The 20231-nt window shown below is 41.8% G+C and overlaps 1 protein-coding gene across 7 annotated transcripts in view; it reads left to right on the top strand.

The window, feature by feature from the left end:
- HDAC9 (histone deacetylase 9) overlaps positions 1 to 20231 on the top strand; it is a 1077926-nt gene that overhangs the window by 1024763 nt on the left and 32932 nt on the right. The gene's annotated exons all lie outside the window — the stretch shown is intronic.

Here is a 20231-nt window from a genome sequence, read left to right as displayed (position 1 = left end):
CCTGGTCTATAATAGTATCTAGGTACTCGGATAGAATATTGTAATATATTGGCTCATGTATACAACCACAGTTATACCAGTCATATGCCTAGTGTAGTGTATCGCAAACTGTGTGCCGCATCAGATTCCAGGTGTGCTGCGACCCGCCAGAGGAGGAGAGGCGCCAGCACCAGCTGACTGCTTACAGGACGTGCCTCTCGTAGAGACAGGCATGTCCTATAGGCAGCCAGCCAGCACGTTCACATGACATTACTATGCCTATGTCCTCGCACTTCTGGATGCACTCCAGCTGCGGCCCCGCATTTAGTGTGCTGCAGCTTTAAAAAAAGTTTGCAGCACATGGGCAGCAAAGGCATACCTAACATACAACATTCTATAATTTGCATGTGTAAGTGACAGCCCCGCCCATTCTGTTTTCATGCTTCGCCTACAGGAATACCCCTTGCATTTTTGTGCTCTGCCACTTAAGCACAGCCTAACAGAACAGTGCTTAGTAGTTTTGCTGTCACTTACCTATGTAAGTGTGCATCCACCTTCAAAGATGACAGTGTTCTATATATTTATATACTCAAGTGGTGCATAAATGTAGGCATCCTGTGATAGAATTGCCCTTTAGGTGATCTCTTTACCTTTCCATTATAGCATGTGTCTGTCGGTGCAATCTAAAGAAACTATGCATCTCATCTACCATGCCATGTACCTTCTGTTTGAACCCGTGTGAAGCAAAAGAAACATGTCCCAGATGGTCTGCTCCAAAACAAAATCTCTTTATTAAAACAATCACCAGACATGGCCCACGTTTCGCCCACTCTTGGGCTGCTTCAGGGGTATAGTACTAAAAGTAGGAAGGCTAAAGGATTATGATCTCTCACATCAAAAAACAAAATTCTTTGACAAAGGAAATCAAATCAGATAATAAAGAAATACAAAACTCCAAAGAAAACTAGTGAGATAGGGAAAAAAAAATATCCCACTCTCATCTACTGATACCATGAACATAGTGCACAATTATAGAGAAAAGGAACATACTCAATCAAGAGAAGTTGAAGTTAAGAACAATTATAACAAGAAATATAGAGATATTTGGGGTTAATTAATTAATAGCCTGAATCGCAGATGTACTGGATGATTCTGGAGTTCTTATAACTGCCTTGCCTTCCAGGAAATATTGCAATTGATCCGGATCATAAAAAGTATATCTATTACACTGGTAAGTAATACAACATTTAAATAAATAAATAATTTTTTTTAAAAAAGGATTATGATCTCAACTAAAATGTACAAAAATGCACAGCTACATTCCATGATCACAGAAGCAAGGACACAGAGGGCCTGATTCTCTAACAGTGCATCCTAATTGTAGACGGCAGCCTGGCAACCAAGTGGGATGCATGTGTAAAAGAAAAATTTTCGGGTGAGGAAGGACAAAATTCTGGCCTATGTTTCCCAAACGTAAAAATAGACTCTCAGCCGCCTGAGCTGATCAGGCAGGCGTCTGTGTCTTAAGGTAGATGTGATTCTGTTTGGGGCGCCAGCGCATGTTTGACATGGGATTTTCGGCCATAGAGACCAGTGTCCTATACAGAATCAGGCCCTGACTGTTCTCTGTGGCAGAATACTGTCACCTTTGCTGTGCATTTTTGTACATTTTAGTTGGGATCGTAATCTTTTAGCCTTGCCACTTTTAGTACTATACTACTACTACTACTTATCACTTATAAAGCACTGAAAGGCATATGCAACGATGTACATTTTGACGTTTATAGATGGTCCCTGCTCGGAAGAGCTTATAATCTAATATGGACAGACAGACATGACATACAGGGTTGGGGATGCAGAACCCAAGGTGAGAAGAGATAGGGGTCAAAAGCACTCTCGAAGAGGTGGGCTTTTAACTGGGTCTTGAACACTGCCAGAGACTGAGCCTGCCGTAGAGATTCAGGCAGCTAGAAGGGCTCGGAGAGGAGGGACTTACCAGCTGAGCGGAGCTCTCGGGGAGGGGGGAGGGGAACACAGGGGGAGATAAGCGAAGAAAGATAGTGAGGAGTAGCTGAGTGAGTGCATTTGTAGGTCAGTAAGAAGAGATTGAATTGTATTTGGAAACGGATGGGAAGCCAATGAAGTGAGTTTAGGAGAGGAGTAACGTGAGTATAGCAGCTCTCCCGGAATATACACCTGAAGCAGCCCAAGAGTGGGCAAAATGTGGATCACACTGGGTGATTGTTTTAACAAAGAGATTTTGTTTTGAAGCACTGTCTGGGATCTGTTTCTTTTGCATCACTGTTGCTGTAGATCTGAAGCACCTCTTTGTGGCTTGCTGAACCCACATGGTGTCCTTTATTGACAGAACTGAAACCTCTTGCCTTGCACATTGTGAATTTTACAGTGTCTGCGAAGTGATGTCATCTGTCTGTCAACCTTTGCTGTGAAAATATTTTGCTTTGTTGATTTTTTTTAGTCAGTTATAACATCTATATTGGTGTGTATGGCAGAGAAGACTCCAAGCCTTGATCACTTACACAAGCCCTAGATATAGTGTAAATGAAGCCGCCTACATTTCGCTGCGTGCATGTAAATTATTGTGTTCCATAATCAACACATGTACTTGTTGACGGCATTCATGCTTCACCCTAACTCTGTTCATATACACGCTCACAGTGAAAGTACTGCAACATAAAAAAATACAGTATGTGTACTTTTGCACTGGTCAGTGTTTTCTATGAGGGCATTTTTGCATACACACACTTAAAATACTGCCATATATATATATGTATTATTTGCACCTAAACCTAGGAGACTCCTTCTAAAATTACTTCCCTAATGTGGAAACTCTTATTACAGGAAAGAAGTTGGGAAGGGAACTGTGCCTTGCAGTTAATGCATGTGTCATTAATGTGTGTTAACTGTATATATGACAGATAACATGGAAAGTTATCTACACCACTAGAGGTGTATTTCACAGCATTCTGTACTAGAGGCCTTGCAGTTAATGTGCTTTAATGGCCAATGTTTTACTTTAGCAGCAGGATTGTTCTCTCCCAAAATGCTGCTAATACCCACAACATTTTTTTTGTGAATGTTTAACAATTAAAATGTCTTTGGCTCTGAGTATGCATTAAGGGGCTGATTCTATAAAGGGCACCTAAAGTTTGGCGCCTCTTAGGTGACTAACTTCCCCCCTCCCCCTTGTACAAAAGCCTAGAGCATTTTTTAGCGCCAGCCGCGACGGTAACAGCTCCAGTGCTCATAGGAATTCTATGAGCGTCGGAGCTGTCACTGCCATGGCTGGCGCTAAAAATCATGCTACGCTTTTGTAAAAAAAAAAAATGGGGGGGTGTTAATTGGTAAAATACTCTTAACAGCCTCACTAATAGATTTTAAAATAATTATTGGGCGTTAGGTGCTTATCCGATTAATCACGGGTATAGCATGAAAACTTCACATTCGTTAGAACAGGAAGCCATAATGCATAGCCTCATCCTGTATCACCTAAAAGGACATCTACTGAGCTGCAATTACTTTATCGTATGTCGACTCTGTGGTTACCACTTCTACTGTTTTGAGGTTGTTTTTTCTACCAAATCTCTCAGTTCTAATAGCACTGATTTCTAGGGATGGGCAGTCATTACCAATGACAGAAGAAATGTCAACAAGATTTCTTCTATCATTTACTTTCATTGACCATTTTTTTAAATAAATAAAATGAAAATGGATAGGGTTTTGTTTGACAAAGACAGGAGGCTGTTGATCCCCCCCCTCCAGAAATCCAAGACCCCTCTGCAAAGCAAGGCCCCCTTTCTCTATGCCTTCCCACCACCCCCATAGGCTTCTAGGTTGACCTGAATATCCATGGTGGTTTAGCAGGGCCTGTATGAGACTATCATGAAAGGTCATGGCCACCATATTAAATGTGGCATGGCCATGTGCATGAGTGAATGAGTTCAGAGATCTATGGGGAGTTGTAGTGGGCCTATAGAAAGTACATGTGTATGTGTACATGTGTATGTGTGGGGAGAGGACCTGAAGTTTTTCATGTTGTTTCTCATGATGATATTGGGGGGGGGGGAGGGGGAGGGGAGGGTAACCCCTGAACAAAATAAAGATTCCTTTAAACCACAAGGAAAATGAGATGAAACAAAAATTTTCTGGTTGTTCATTACTACTGATTAAAGCAGGAACAAGTAATGACTGCAGATGTGTTTTTGTTCCAGTTTCATGTCAGATATGAAACTGTTTCCTTATAGATCTGTGTGGTTTATATGGGCATGCTGGATAAAAAGATATGGAACAAAAAAGTTACAGCTAGATTATGAAGCCTAGGGTCAGATTAAATATACTAGCATTTAACAAACAGCCAGCCTCTATCTTAATAGCTCCCTTGAATAGCTTGAGGAGGGCCCAGAGGTACAAATTATAAAAATCTAGAAGAACCGTGTATGTCTGGTCATAGATTCAGTATTCATATCTACATACCACACACCATTTGCATATCCAGGGAATAAACAACTTTGATTCCTATAGGTCTTTTCCCTTTCACAAGCTAGAGGTGTGGCCAATGTAACATAGCTGACAGGGGCATATCAAAACATACACCACTCATCCAGAGGCACATATGGTGGATCTCTTCAATATAACTTCCCTTCGGTAAGGAATTTCAATCACCAACCCTTCCAATATGACATCACACACTGGTTGCATTTGTGGTGACCTGCAGGCCCCCTGAACAACATAAGGACATAAGCAGTGCCTCTGCTGGGTCAGACCAGAGGTCCATCGCGCCCAGCAGTCCACTCACAAGGCGGCTCATCAGGTTCAGGACCTGTATGTTAATCCTCTAGCTATATCCTTCTATTCCCTTTTCCTTCACGAAATCATCTAATCCCTGCTTGAAACCCAATAGCGTACTCTGTCCTATCACATCCTCTGGAAGCACATTCCAGGTGTCCGCCACCCTTTGGGTGAAGAAGAACTTCCTAGCATTGGTTCTGGATCTGTCCCCTCTCAATTTTTCCGAATGCCCTCTCGTTCTTGTAATTTTTGAAAGTTTGAAGAATCTGTCCCTTTCCACCCTCTCCATGCCCCTCATGATCTTGTAAGTCTCTATCATGTCCCCTCTAAGTCTATCATGCCCTTGTGTCTTTTAGGTCAGTGGTGCTGCAGGAGTTTCTTCTGAGGTCCTGCTATAGCATTTTGTTATGATTTATTTATTGTAACCCCTCTTTAGTTTGCCTTATTGTTTGTTCTATTCTTATTTTTGAATGTTCTATATCTATGAATGTAGAGAAGACCTGCACCCTCTTGAATAAGTGTACATGCGTCTCTGTAAGTGGCAGCAAAACAATTAAAACCTAATCTGTAAGGGCACGCATAAGTTACCTCACAGGTGAATGCAAAGGGAGTATTTCATATTGGCAGAGGGAGGGGCTTAGTGTTTTAAGTTGTTGCAATTCCCATGCACTAATAGAAAAATTAGTGTGGGATTTGCAAAAAAAATAAAAAAAAATCCCATAAATACTGCTTTCTTAAAAGTGGGCTTACCATGAAGGAAACTCAAGCATGAAGGACTCAAGCAGTCCTTGCCACCTGCAGTTACACTAGGTCTACGGATGTAGGCACCCCGAGAACAGGTTATACTACAGTAGTATTCTTTAATGACATCTAGGTGTCCAGGTACCAACTTAGAATAGCCTCTCTCTGTTCAGTACTGGGACACCTATAAGGAAGAGCCCCGTTCAGAATTACCTTCTATATGTTTAATATACAGCCTTGAGTCTTCTCAGACAGGGAGAAAGTCTATCCATTTAGGTTCTCTGATGCCACCTGGTAGGAATCTATTCTATAATGGAATCAAGGGGGCACCTAAGCTCAATTAAAGAATATTAATGTAACCTGGTATTAGCTATTTAGCACTTCTGCCAGCCATAGAGCTGCACCTAAATGCTGCAGGGTAAGTGGGAGCCCCACCTATGTCTCGCCTGTGCTCCACCCCTGCCCCTTCCTTACAAAAATGCACAATGCAAGTAGATCGGATATTTGCAGAAATGCACTTAGGCAGAATACTGGCATTTATGAACCTATGTAGCATTATTCTGAAAATTGACCCTTGCGTTGTGTTTGTAAATATGAGCACCTACTTTTGAGAACTGCCTTTACAGAGTATTTAGAAATGTAAGGATTGTGGAGGAGTGGCTTAGTGGTTAGAGAAGTAGCCTGTAAACCAGGGAAGCTGGGGTTTATATCCTGCTTCTCCCACTGATACTCCTTGTGACTTTGGATAAATTACTTCATCCTCCGTTGCCTCAGGTATAACTTAGATTGTGAGCCAGTCTGAGCAGGAACAGAACTCATGTACCTGAATATAATGTGCCTTGAACATGGATCTGGAAAGAAAAATAAATAAACCTAAATCTAAATAAATCAGTGATTGCCTTTCATTGAAATGTTGGAATATAACTCTAGCTTATCTGTGCATAGTGCCATACCTTGTAGAACAATTGTAGAAAGTGCTTACTCCATTCCACTGAGTGCAAAGCATGTGGTTTGAGAAGAACCAGACGTGAGATACTATTACAGATTCAACCTAAGCGGTGTAGCAGCTGTCCACAGCGAAACCAACCCTTGGCCGGATTGGCATCTCATCTTGAATCCCTTCTTCCTCCCCTAGGAAGTCCTCCAACCCTCCAGCACTTCCCCCTTTCTCGTAACCTACCTCTTCCCAGTTTACCTCATCACTTTCGTGGATGGCAACAGCAAAGTGCATTCGCTGCCTGTGCCAGCCCACACAGGTTTCCCTCTGTTGCATCCTGTGAGAGAAGAAACAGGAAGTGACATCAGTAAGGGTGGGAAGCAGCAGAAGGAAGCCGAGTCCAGCACTGGCAGTGGATGTGCATCATTGTCACTTCTCGTGAAGGAGCTGGTCCAGGAGGGAGAGGGAAAATGCCAAATCTGGGGGCAATGGAGATGGAGGGAGATACAGGAGAAAAAAGGGGTTTGAAGGCCCACCCAACTGCTAACTGCTGGGGCCTGAATATCATCCAGTTGAGTTGCAAGCATTCAGGAGGCAGAGATATACCTGAATGTAATTCACCTTGGCTTGCCACAGTAAAGGCATGAGCTAAATCTAAAATCTCTTCCCTTCTGCAACAAGATGCTTGCCAGAAGAAAAAGGAAAAATAAAATAACACACAAGAACCTGTCAAAGTCTCTAAAACATAGTATGTGGGAGAGACATTAATTACATTACTGAAATACACTTATAAAAAAGAAATTGCAGTTTAAGAAGTCTAAAAGAAATATGCCAGGGAGATTATGCATTAATTATGCTAGCTAAAATTGCAGATAACAAAATGAACTGAGTGACAGGAATTTAAGATACTAAATTTAGCAGAGACGTGCCAGTCCACAACATTTTCTTTCTGCATATCGATGAAAGGTTGGCAAAAACATGCAAGCACAGCTCTCTTTTTCAACGTGCCAGGATTTGCGGTGTCTGCCATTCATTTTCTCTTTTCTGCCAACAAGAGATGATTTATTCTGTCAGCAGGCCATATTGGAAACACTTGGGGACAAGAGCAAGGCTACCCTGAAAGAACACAGGGCCCATGCAATTAGAAATGAGGAGCTGAGATGCATAGAAGACTCATCTGTGCAACTTCACTTGGTAAAATCCACACATGGAAGGTGGCAGCAGGGAAATCTGTACAATACCAAAGCTGCCACATATCAAGGACAACTTAATAGCACCACTCAAATTAACATTTTTGGTTGACTGTTTTCTTTTACCCTTTCTTTTTTTTTTTTTTTTCCTTTCTTTGCATTAGTAAAATGTGATATTTGTCTGACTAATAATCATTGCATACAAATATTTTCCCTGGATCTTTAAAATACTAAATTGTCATTCACATTCATTTCAGAGAGTAAAAAGGAGCTGTATGTTAGCCCCTTGAAAATAAAATTTGTTAAATTCTACCTTTTGCAACACTTGGGTAATAAAGTAGCTTTATAAGATAGTGGACTTTTAAAATTCTAATTGAATTCTCTGTTTTCATTCCATGCCTGGGATGTTCCAAAGCTGGCCAAAAAAATCATTTACAAATTGTAATACACATATAAGCAGTGAGTTTAGAAAAGTTGCTATTTATTTGTGTATAACACCTTACTCATTCAATAAATGTCTGAATATAATGTAGATTTTAATTCTTCCTAAAGGCCTCAGCCCCACCACTCCACCGCTAAGTATATCTTAGCAGTGGAGTGGTAGGGCTGAGGCCTTTAGGAAGAATTAAAATCTACATTATATTTGGACATTTATTGAATGAATATGGTGATATACAAAGTCCGGATTTAAAGTTGTATGAGAAAAATTTTACATCATTAGTTTGGGATTTATTTGTGTATGGCATATCAGCAAAAACAACAAAACAGGGAGACCCAATCCTCCATTGTAAAACCAATCCAAGTGATGAAAGCAACTGTCTTATCGAGAATCATTTAAAGATACATACAGTATATTGTTTTTAGTCTACATTGGTCATCTGAGATCATAACATCCAACTGGACCCCTGAGGAAGGCGTGTCTGCCGAAACATGGACCATGTTGGGTCTGTTAGGATCAATATATGTGGACTGTCATATCTACACATATCTTTATTGTGAAGTTTGACAAATAAATTATCATTTTGTGTATGTCATGGCATATACAGATTTTAAAAGGCAGGTTCTGGGCATGACTTGGATGAATATGGAATGCATTTTAAGTGCTTTCCACTTTATGAGGGGTGCTGAAAAGTTCTTAGCCCAACCAAGAAAACAATGATGTAGAGCCATGAAGCTTAAAAATTATTGCATAATTTTGTTGACACTTTTTGTTTCATTTCCTATAATTGAAATGAAAAGTGCCAAGAAAAGTGTGGAATAACTTGTAGGTTTTGTGGCTTCACATCATTCTCTTCTTGACTTTTCAGCAGCCCCTTGAATGTTCAAGTATTATTCACCATGGGCCCAATTTTATATATGGCGCCTAGAAAATTGGCGCAGACTAGTGCAGTGCTAAGCGTGATTCTATAAAAGTTTAGACATACCTATTTATGCCAGTTTCTTTCTTGGCCCAGATGCCTGCACCTAAGTTGTATGCACATTATTAGCACAGAAGTCAAAAACTTAAATATAACTCAAAAAATGTCTAGCCACACTCACTTTTAGATAAAAGCACTAGATATGATACATAACACTTTGGGCTAGATTCACAAAGCAAACCGGTTGTGTACCGATCGGCTTGTGAGCCCTTAGCGAGCAGATTTCCCTCTGGCCCAATCACAAACCTGCCCTGCAATCCGCTTCAGATCCGTGCATGCAAATGAGGGGAAACGCATGCAAAGTAGGCAGGGACGCGATTCACTAAACTTTTCTCATGACATACCAACTGGCTGGCCGATCAAGAATAAGCGACTGGTGAGGACCAGTCGCTTGTGTAAAAAACTCCACTCCTCTCTGCCTGCCCTGTCTCTCTCTGCCTCCCACGACTCTCCTACTCTGTGCCGGGACCTACTCTCTGCCTGTCCTGATTCTTCTGCTCTCTGCTGCCCTTCTCCGCAGTGCGAGCCTGTGGTTTTAAAGCAGAGCTGCACTGCGGGGAGGGGTGGCAGAGAGCAGGAGAATAAAAAATTGCTCACTCCCCCCGGCCCGACACCCCTCCCATATGTAAAAGTTGGGAGCAGGAGGGGTGCTCAGTCAGGAGCAACAGAGGAAAACACTGTATCGCCCTCAACCGAGGCCGCACAAAATACTTCACGGGGCCGCATTTGGCCCTTGGGCCGCAAATTGGACACCCCTGTTCTACCTCCTCCTACTTTGTTTTGAGTTGTGTCTATTATTGTCCATGTCAGTTATTTTTATGTCTTTATTATTGATTACAAGTATCCCCTTTTTATTGTTCATCGCCTAGAAATTGTGATAGGTGATTAATCAAAAATTTTAATAAACTTGAAACTAGAATATCAATTTTCATCTGTGCTGGGGATGAAAGGAGGCATTGCTATCCTTATCAGTAAATCAGAATCCATTGCAGTTACTGTTATTGATACAGTGGTGGATACTTTAGATAAATAGGTTTCTTTTGAAAGTTCAAGTTGCTGCCAAGGAATTGGTTCTAATAAATGTTAATGCCCCTACTGTGAGTATAAAAATTTTACCAGACGATATCCAAACAGATAGGTGACTTGGATTCTACTCCTATAATTATGGTAAGAGATTTTAATCAAGTCTAAGACCCCATATTGGACAAACCTGTAGACCCCACATAACCTACATAATTCCCAAAATATCTGATCTTGAGGGGGGGGGGGTTGACACTTGGAGAGTGCTGAATCCCTTTGATAAAGATTTCACCTTTTGGACAAGAATGGGGTATAAAGATAGACGACTAAGCGGTCGTGATTATCAAATGGCTGGACGTATAATTAGACGATTCTCGTAAAAAAAAATTTTTTTTTTAAAATTATTATGGACGTATTTTTCAAGAATGGGCTTTAGACACTGCCGACTTTGGATGACTAATGACTTAAGCCCCAAACGGACCTAGAAGTTTCTTTTGATTATGCCCCTCCAAGTGCACAACTCAAAAACTATGATTCTATGAAAAGTATGTACAATTAGAAACATAGAAATAGACGGCAGATAAGGGCCACGGCCCATCTAGTCTGCCCACCCCAGTGACCCTCCCCTACCTTTCTCTGTGAATAGATCCCACGTGTCTATCCCATTTGGCCTTAAAATCAGGCACGCTGCTGGCCTCAATAACCTGAAGTGGAAGACTATTCCAGCGATCAACCACCCTTTCAGTGAAAAAGAATTTCCTGGTGTCCCCGTGCAGTTTCCCGCCCCTGATTTTCCACGGATGCCCCCTTGTTGCTGCGGGACCCTTGAAAAAGAAGATATCTTCTTCCACCTCAATGCGGCCCGTGAGATACTTGAATGTCTCGATCATGTCACCCCTCTCTCTGCGTTCCTCAAGTGAGTACAGTTACAACTTATCCAGCCGTTCCTCGTACGAGAGATCCTTGAGTCCCGAGACCATCCGGGTGGCCATTCTCTGGACTGACTCCAGTCTCAGCACATCCTTACGGTAATGCGGCCTCCAGAATTGCACACAGTATTCCAGGTGAGGCCTCACCATGGATCTATACAATGGCATAATGACTTCAGGCTTACGGCTGACAAAACTCCTGCTTATGCAACCTATGATTTGCCTTGCCTTGGATGAAGCTTACTCCACTTGATTGGCAGTCTTCATGTTCTCACTGACAATCACCCCTAAGTCTCGTTCTGCTTCAGTTCTTGTTAGGATCTCGCCATTAAGGGGTAAGTCTTGCATGGATTTTGGCTGCCCAGGTGCATGACTTTACATTTTTGGCATTGAAGCTGAGTTGCCAGGTCCTAGACTAGCGCTCCAGTAGGAGTAGGTCGTGCATCATGTTGTCGGACATTAAATTTATGTCTGTTGTGCTTTTGCCCACTACATTGCTTAGTTTGGCGTCATCGGCAAATAATGTTATTTTACCTTGCAGCCCTTCTGCCAAGTCTCTTATAAATATGTTGAATAGGATCGGGCCCAAATTGAAAAGGGGGCATAGCTAGGGGTATATCTTGGGCAGGTGAGGGGCATTCCCAAAATTTAGATGCATTATTATGGAATATACCCTATCCATGCACAGTTATTTAGGCCTCAGTTTATTTAAGCATGATTCTATAAAATGCACGCGCACCTTGTAGAATTGCATAAAGTATCCTTCTAGTCAGCACCATTTTGTAGGCACCATATATAGAATATTTTCTAAAATGTATAAATTACACTGGCCAACACTCATTTTGGTGCATCAAATGCTGGACCTGTTTCTGGGTAAATTTGACCTGGTGATTCCAAAATTGGTACCTATTTTCTCCTATCAGCTCTAGTTTTTGAGATTCAGAACTCTTCACTTTGCTCACTCATTTAAAAAAAAATGGATATTTTAACGTAGTGTTTAAACTAATATCTTTTAAGCATAAAGGAAACATATTAAAAATTAAAAGAAAAGTGTACAACATGAAAATCTATTTATTTCATACCAAAAGCACAAATTTTGATACAAACACACAAGAAGTTCGTTTTGTTAGGCTTCCGAGAGTGGGATCTGTCAGGACAATCCCGCATAAAATTCTAGCAATAGTCTGCCATCATGTGGACATCCCATCTTCCTTGGTATCTGGTTTCCATTGTTTTTATGTCTTGGTGAAATCTTTCACCTTGCTCTTTGCTTAAGTCACCAAGGTTCTTTGGAAAGCGATCTAAGTGACTGTGCAGATAATGGACTTTAACACTCATGTTACAGCCAAGCCTGTTGAAATGAAAGAGCATATCCTCTACTAATTGTATGTAGTTGTCTACCTTCTTGTTGCCAAGAAAGTTTTCACAACAAGAACAAATGAAGACCAGGCATATGATTCAATTTCGTTCATTGATGCTATGAAATGTGGGTCATTTATAAGTTGTCTGATCTATGGACCATCAAAAATTCCTGCCTTCAGTTTTTCCATGGTAAGTCCAGGTAACATATGTGCTATGGGGCTAATAATCAAAACTTTAAACCATCCAAAAACCAGCCTATGTTGGCACTTGGACATCCTAATAGCAGGGATGTCCAAGTGCCGATGATCAAAAACAGCAGCACTTCTAAGTTACTGTGTGTCCAGAGAGCAAAGGGGTGTGTTGGGAGGTGTGTAAATGGTGGGAATCGGGTGGGCTTCAAACTGGACGTATCCCAGCCATAATCAAAGCTTTCCTAGAGGGAATTTATATGCCAGCAGTTAGACCTGTTTGAGTTGTGTCTAAGTTCCACAAAGGTACCCAAACTGAGATGAGCACTGGCGGATTTAAGGCATGACCCCCCACCACCACCTTTTACGGCCCCAATGGTCACGACCCCCTCCCACCACACAAAGAGCAAAAACAAAATTCCCCAAACCCATAGGCTTCTCATTAGTTGATCATGACAGAAGACTCTCCATCAGCTGAGCCGATTTGGGGATTCCTGGTGAACTCCGCAATACCTCACTCTCTATCTTCTACATTCTTTTGTTTTAGGGATTCCTGGTGACTCAGCTGATGGGGATTTCCCCTGCCAGTATCAGCTGAGTCGCAAAGCCCTACACCCCTCCCCCTGACATCCCCAACATCCCCTTGACATCCCGTACCTCCCAATGACATCCCCGACATCCCCCTGACATCCTGTACCTACCCCGACATCTCCCTGAAATTCCATACCTCCCCCAACATATCCTGACATCTCCACCACTCCTCATACCCCCAACCTCTCCCCCTCCCACATCCCTGCAACATCTCCATACCTTCAGAAGAGCAAACGGCAGGAGGGAAGCTCCCTCCCTACTGCCTAAAGGGCTGCGTGCTGCAAATGACGGGGCTTCCCCCTCCCAATGCATCTTGGGATGCAGTGAGAGGGGCCAAAGGCCCTGATTGGCTCAAAATCACCATTGCATCCCAAGATGTCCTCCAAAATCCCACTGCATTCCAAGATGTCTTCCAACCACCTTATATTCCCTTGGAGACCAATCTTTTTTTGCCCAATATTCATGTTGGGCTCTACTATCCCAAAAGCATAAAAAACACGACCAGAGCTTGTCGGGGCTTTCCAAAACCTGGACAAATGCTGGTTTCATTTGGTGTAAATCCTCATGCCCAAAGTTGAGCATGGATTCCAATGTTAAGCACTACGAGTATTTTATAAAGGGCACCCATCCTGGAGCATCCTTTATAGAATGCCATTCAGTGGTGATTTTTTTTTCTGCGCCCTATACAAAATTTAGCCTAGAATGATTTAATATGTACTTTTATACCTGTATAAAAAGGTCTTTCTATGGGGAGAGTCTGAGGCTTGCACATAGACTGTGCTCATACATGTCCCTGCTGTCACCAGACTGTACGATGGCCTTCAAGCCATACAAGCAGCAAAGCTAGACTACCAACTCTCCAATTTGCTGATCACAACCCCAGATTACAAAACTTTCAGAAAAGAAATAAAAACCATGCTCTTCAAGAAATCCTTAAAGACAAACTAACATCGCAAGAATCAACTCAGTCCCCTGTAGCAACCCGCTCCACTCTGTAATACCTCTGGAAATGTCCACATAACTTCTTATGTAATCCTCCTTGAACCACAAGGTAATGGCAGAATAGAAATCACTAATGTAATGTAATGTAAGGATAGGTGGTCTGCCCAGGTGCCATCTTTCTAGGGGCGCCGGCACCCCTTTTCCTCTCTGCTCCCTCCCCGTTCCTCCCCCTGTCACACGCACATCCCTTGCCTTCCCCGGTACCATTTTTACTTCTCTGGCATGAGCAACATTTCTGCCTGCGTCAGCATTGACACTCTCTGTAATGTCACTTCTGGGTCCTGCGCCTAGGAAGTGATATCAAAGGGCAAGCCGACACTGACGCGGGCATGCTGCTCGCTTCAGAAAAGTTAAAAAGGTACGGAGAATGAGAAGGGATGTGCACACATGGCAGTGGAAGGTTAGGAAGAGGGCAGTAGAGGGGCACCACCACCCCGGGCGCCTCTCACCCTCGCTATACCACTGTTTGGAGGCTCATGTTCAAAGCACTTAGGGCTAGATTCACTAAACTCACCTATCCGATCCATGGGCGATCCGTGGCCGAGTCTTCCCGGGTGACCAATTCACTATGAGTCCTCATGCAAATTAATGTGATCGGAGGCACGCCCCACAGTAACCCCATGGATCACTACAGAGTGATACAGACGCATGCACAGATCGCACAAGCGAGGTTGAAAAAAGGGTGTGTTTGTGTGTGTGGCTGCAGTTGAGTGGAACAGAACACGCTTTAGCCAGATATGAACAGAACACGCTTTTAACCCGCGGGTTAAAACCATGGGATCACAATGCAGGGACAGGGCGGTAAAGAGCAGGAGAATTGGCAGGGACAGGGCGGTAGAGAGCAGGAGAGTCGGCAGGGACAGGGCAGCAGAGAGCAGGAGAGTTGGCAAGGACAGGACGGCAGAAAGCAAGAGAGTCGACAGGGCGGCAGAAAGCAGGAGAGTCGGCAGGGACAGGGCGGCAGAAAGCAGGAGAGTCGGCAGTGACTGGTACTCAGCAGTTGCTTCTTTTTGGATCAGCCAGCCAAATCAATGTTCCATCTTCCGTTTAGTGAATCTCTGCCTTCCTACTTTGCATGCCATTTCCCCTCATTTTTATGGGCAGATCGGGGGTGGATTGGGTCGGGCAGAAGGTTAGTGAATCGGGTCGGGTTGGAGACAGCTCGCAAACCGGTTTGGACACGATCGGTAAGCTTAGTGAATTTGGGCCTAAGACACACAAAATACCATAGGTTTCTATGGTACTTTGTGTGTCTACTTTAAAAATGAGCCCCATTGTATGTGCTATAGAAACCCCATAAACAGTAACAATGTCATCCTTTATAAAGTTATGGTTAGCTTTTACAGTTTAATAGCATTTTATTTTTAAAATTCTTTATTCATTTTTATAACTTAATCAAGTGTAACAAAAAGTTACATCATTTTAACTTAAATATATCACTTGAAATTCTATAATGAATCATACTCAATATATTTTATCCCATTCCCTCCCAACTCTTCAATATATCATAACACATATATCATATAATAAAGACTTTCCTTTCATTCAAAGCACCTAGTGAAAATTCAAAAAATTATCCCCTCCCCATTATTTCATTTGTACTAACCAGGGAAATGATATTTATTCAATATAATAATTTGTTAATGGCCCCCACACATCTTGAAATTTATAAAAATTTCCTTTCTGAAGAGCTAATGTTCTTTCCATTTTATAAATATGACGCACTGAATTCCACCAAAAACTATAGTTTAATCTACTCCAATTTTTCCAATTGCATGTTATTTGTTGTATGGCGACTCCTGTTAAGTTAGAGTTTATTATTTTTGGAAGATATTTGGCTCGTAGACCTCATAGACATGCCAAATAATACTGCATCATATGATAATGCCACATAATTTTCTAACAAACTATTAATTTGGCCCCAAATTGATTTCCAGAAAGCCATAATAAATGGACAATAGAACAATAAATGATCTAAAGTGCCTGCTTCAAGATGACAATGCCAACATCTATCTAACTTAGAGCAATCTATTTTTTTTTTAAATGAACAGGAGTCCAGAATGCTCTATGTAACAGGAAAAACCATGTCTCATCCTCCAAGACCAAATTCGTGGCCATTGAGACGCAGTAATTCGATGCTTAATCTCAATGCTCCAAATGTCCCGGAGACCAGCCTTTGGTTTTTTATTCATAAATCCAGATATTAATTTGTACCACTGAGCGACCTGGTGTCCCAGGAAATCCACCTGAAAGCATAAGAACTGTAAAACTATATTGATTATTAAGATTTTTCCATTGCATTTTATTTATTTGCTTCCAGCACTGGAAATCTTTTCTGTATGTAGTGGAAGAGGACTTTAACAAGTGAGTAATGATATAGAGTAGCAGATATTTCCCTTCAATATGTAGCTATAGGTTTGATGGTTAGGAACTTAGGGTGACCAGGTTATCCATTCCAGAAGGGAGGCTTTTTGGCCAGTCCTGGATTTCTGCCAACCCCATCTTGGTGCATTATGGGACCTGCAGCACTGATTTAAATAGAATCATTGACAACAAATATTGCAATGCTTTGGAGTGTAATTTTAAAACCAGGACTGGCCAAAAAGTCTCCCTTCTGGAATGGGTAACTTAGGGTTCAAGTCAGTTCAGTAACATTTTCAGCCTTTTGTATTTTCTGTTGTCTCTGCCCGCTGTTACAAGAAAACTGCAGGGAACTGGAGATGTCAGTAGTGTTATTTGAAAGCCTCACATTCATATTAATGGCAAGGCATTACATAGCAAAATGCTGCTGTAATGTTGTTGTCTGGGGCAGAGTTTAAAATAAAAACATAACCTCAGCAATAAAAGTGAGTGCAGATTAAGTGCATGTAGCTTTAGACTTAACTTGTAAACATTATACATATTTATTTTCTTACAAATGACCTTAGAAAACTCCTTTGCTTCTCCTCTACTCAAAACCAATGTCTTGCTAATTCTGTAAGCTTAGAAAAAGGTCAGCTGTGCATGTAACTTAGGACTAGATTCACTAACCTTCTTTCCGTGTCTGATCTGTGCCCGATTGCATGCAGGCCGACAAATTCACTAAAGGCCTGTATGCAAATGGGGATGATCATTGGCACGCCCCCCATCAACCGCACTGATTGCTGGAGAGCGATCCATGAGCATGCGCAGACCATCTTCCTAGACTGTAGATGGTCTACGCATGTGCTGGTGGTCCTTCTTGCCCATTTTTTTTCTTTTTTTAAACTATTTTTTTAACTTTGCAAGCCCATGGTTTTAACCCACTTTAAAACCGCAGGTTAAAACCATGGGCTCGCACTGCAGGGAAGGGCAGACGAGTCGGGGCTGAGCAGGGCTGGAGAGTCGGGGCAGAGAGCAGAGCAGGTCATCCAGAGCAGGAGAATCGGGGCAGAGAGCAGGGTTGTAGCACAAGCGACTGGTCCTCACCAGTCGCTAGTTTTTTGATTGGCCAGCCAGTCGGTAAGTTTAGTGAATCACGTCCTTCCTGCTTTGCATGCCGATTCCCCTCATTTGCTTGCACGGATCGTGATCGGATCGGAGGACAGGTTAGTGAATCGGGTCGGAGGGAAACTGGGTCGCAAAGAGCTCGCAAACCGATTGGTTTGCTTAGTGAATCTAGCCCTTTGTATAATAATTAGCTGATAATTGATGCACCATCGGTGCAAAGTAGTGTTAATTGATGCTAATTGACACCAATTAGCAGTTCGATGTACAAATGATTTTAGACCCCCTTTTATCAAGCTGCGTTAGGGTTTAATCACAAGCTGCTGTGGTTAAAGCTCCAACGCTCATAGAATTACTATGAGCGTCGGAGCTTAAACTGCTGCGACCCATGATTTAAAAAAAAAAAAATCCCTAACACCGCTTAATAAAAGAGGGGCCTTTGCAATCTAGAAATTGGGGGCCCAAAATCCAGAACGCACGAATGCAAGACAGGTGCGGAGCTAGATGGGTCAGGGGCATAACTAGCATTCATGTGTGTAAATACTAGAATACTCAACGTTACACACCTAACTGTACGCTACGCATTTAAACTTGTCATTTGGCTGGCATAAGTGTTCACGCCTGCTGACAACAACCTACGACCTCAAATCATTTTGAAAATAAATCAAAACCATTCTTTTCAAAAAATGCATCCAGATACCTTAACTTCCCCCCCCCTTCCCTCTCCACCATGATAAAATCCCCTCTTAAAGCCTCCATTTCTCTGGTAATCTTTTCCTCTTCAAAATATCAACCAAGAACACTGTTACTTAAATATAAAACTCCTAGAAATGTCCAGCTATCCTATCTGTTTCTTATTTGTAATATTGCCTAGAAATGTTTCAGTCTTCGTATTACCCAACCTGCAAGATGTCCTGGAATTATCCAACTATCTTAATCTCATCTGTAACAAAAAAAAAAAAAAAAATTGTAACGTTCCTGGAAATGTCTAGTTAGCTCTTTTGTAATCCGCCTTGAACTGCAAGATACAGGCGGAATAGAAGTCACTAATGTAATGTAATGTTAGGCATGGAACTGTGGACTTATGGATTCTATACCAGCAGCTTCATGCTGAAATGCCCTGATTCTATAAATGGCTCTAGAATTGTACCTAACTTGACTTAGGCGTCGATAGGTATCACAATGTTAGTATATTAAGCAATTAAAACTGGCTAGAAGGTTTTGAGCTTTGGGGCCTCAGGCCCATATTTATACAATCAGGAATAGGGTTACCAGATTTTATGTATGTAAAATCTGGACCCATAGACCCCACCCCCAATCCCGCCCAGTTCAACCCATTCCCTCCCCGTTACGCCCAAGCCCCACCCCCAGCCCCACCCCCTCAGCCTGCCCGTCTTGGTCGGGAGGGCATCCACCCGTGCACGATGTCCTCCCGACGCAATCTGCTTTTCAAAACCCAGACAAAGTGCCTGGTTTTGAAAAGTTGTCCGGAAATGCCCTTTAAAAAGAGGATATGTCCGATTACATCTGGACACCTGGTCACCCTAATCAAGAAGGAACTATGGTTCTTGGCCCCTCCGACAGGTTAAATGGAGAGATAGGGGGAGGAAGAAAACCCCTTTGGTATTCTCAAATAAATACTTTTTCAGATTAAGGACAGAAGCAGGAGGAAAAAGTACACGATCCCTCAAAAATTATTCTAGCTATCATAAGATAATAATAATAATAATAATAACTTTATTCTTATATACCGCCAGCAATCTTGCGACTTCTAGGCGGTTTACAATAAAGAGAAACTGTGAATACAATAAAGAGAGGCTGTGCATACAAAGAAAGATGTACAGCTGTTAAAGCTTTTTACCCTAAAACAACAGCCTGCACTTTCATTATAAGTTTATTACTTTGTGACTATTTCTATAGTCATGATTTGAATCACTGCTATTATGCCATTTCCACAAATAATTCTAGTTACTTTTTTTGAAAAGTGAGAGTGGTCAATATGAGACTTGTTCTAAAACTTGGACTTGAGGAGCCTTCTATATTAACTGACTTATAGGACATATTAGATAAAGAAATATTAAACATGTACATCAGCTCAGAAGGTGCTAAGGTATGAAACTAAACAGCTGCAAACAATTTCCATCATCAAACTTATACAAGAATTTCTCAGAGTAGAAGGAACGAGTGAGAACCCTTCAGCAGCTAAGTGAAAAGAAACAATAGCATTTGAAAAACAACATAAACAGAACACAGTTCAGGAAATAAGAGAAAGATAAGCAGTTACTATAACAATTCCCTCTGATTGTGAATCAATTACAGTAGTGTGATGGTCTCTCTCTCTCTAGCTGAATCAATGGGTTGATGATTGCAGCATCCCAGAAATGACTGGTGAATCTGCCATGAACCAGAACTTTGGTAATGTGGTATAGTATCAACCGTATTGCATTGAATTAAAACCAGAACTAGTAGAAAAGGCATGAACTTAAACCTATATAGCTGAGACCCCTCAAATTCATATTCAGCAAAATGTAATGGACTGCAGACAAGACGGTTTAGTGAAAACCGAGATTAAAAGAAAAGAAAAGGCATAACAGACAAAT

Source organism: Geotrypetes seraphini, chromosome 2, assembly GCF_902459505.1.
Source record: "Geotrypetes seraphini chromosome 2, aGeoSer1.1, whole genome shotgun sequence".
Classification (NCBI taxonomy): Eukaryota; Metazoa; Chordata; class Amphibia; order Gymnophiona; family Dermophiidae; genus Geotrypetes; species Geotrypetes seraphini.
This window is presented reverse-complemented; position numbering and strand designations above follow the sequence as displayed.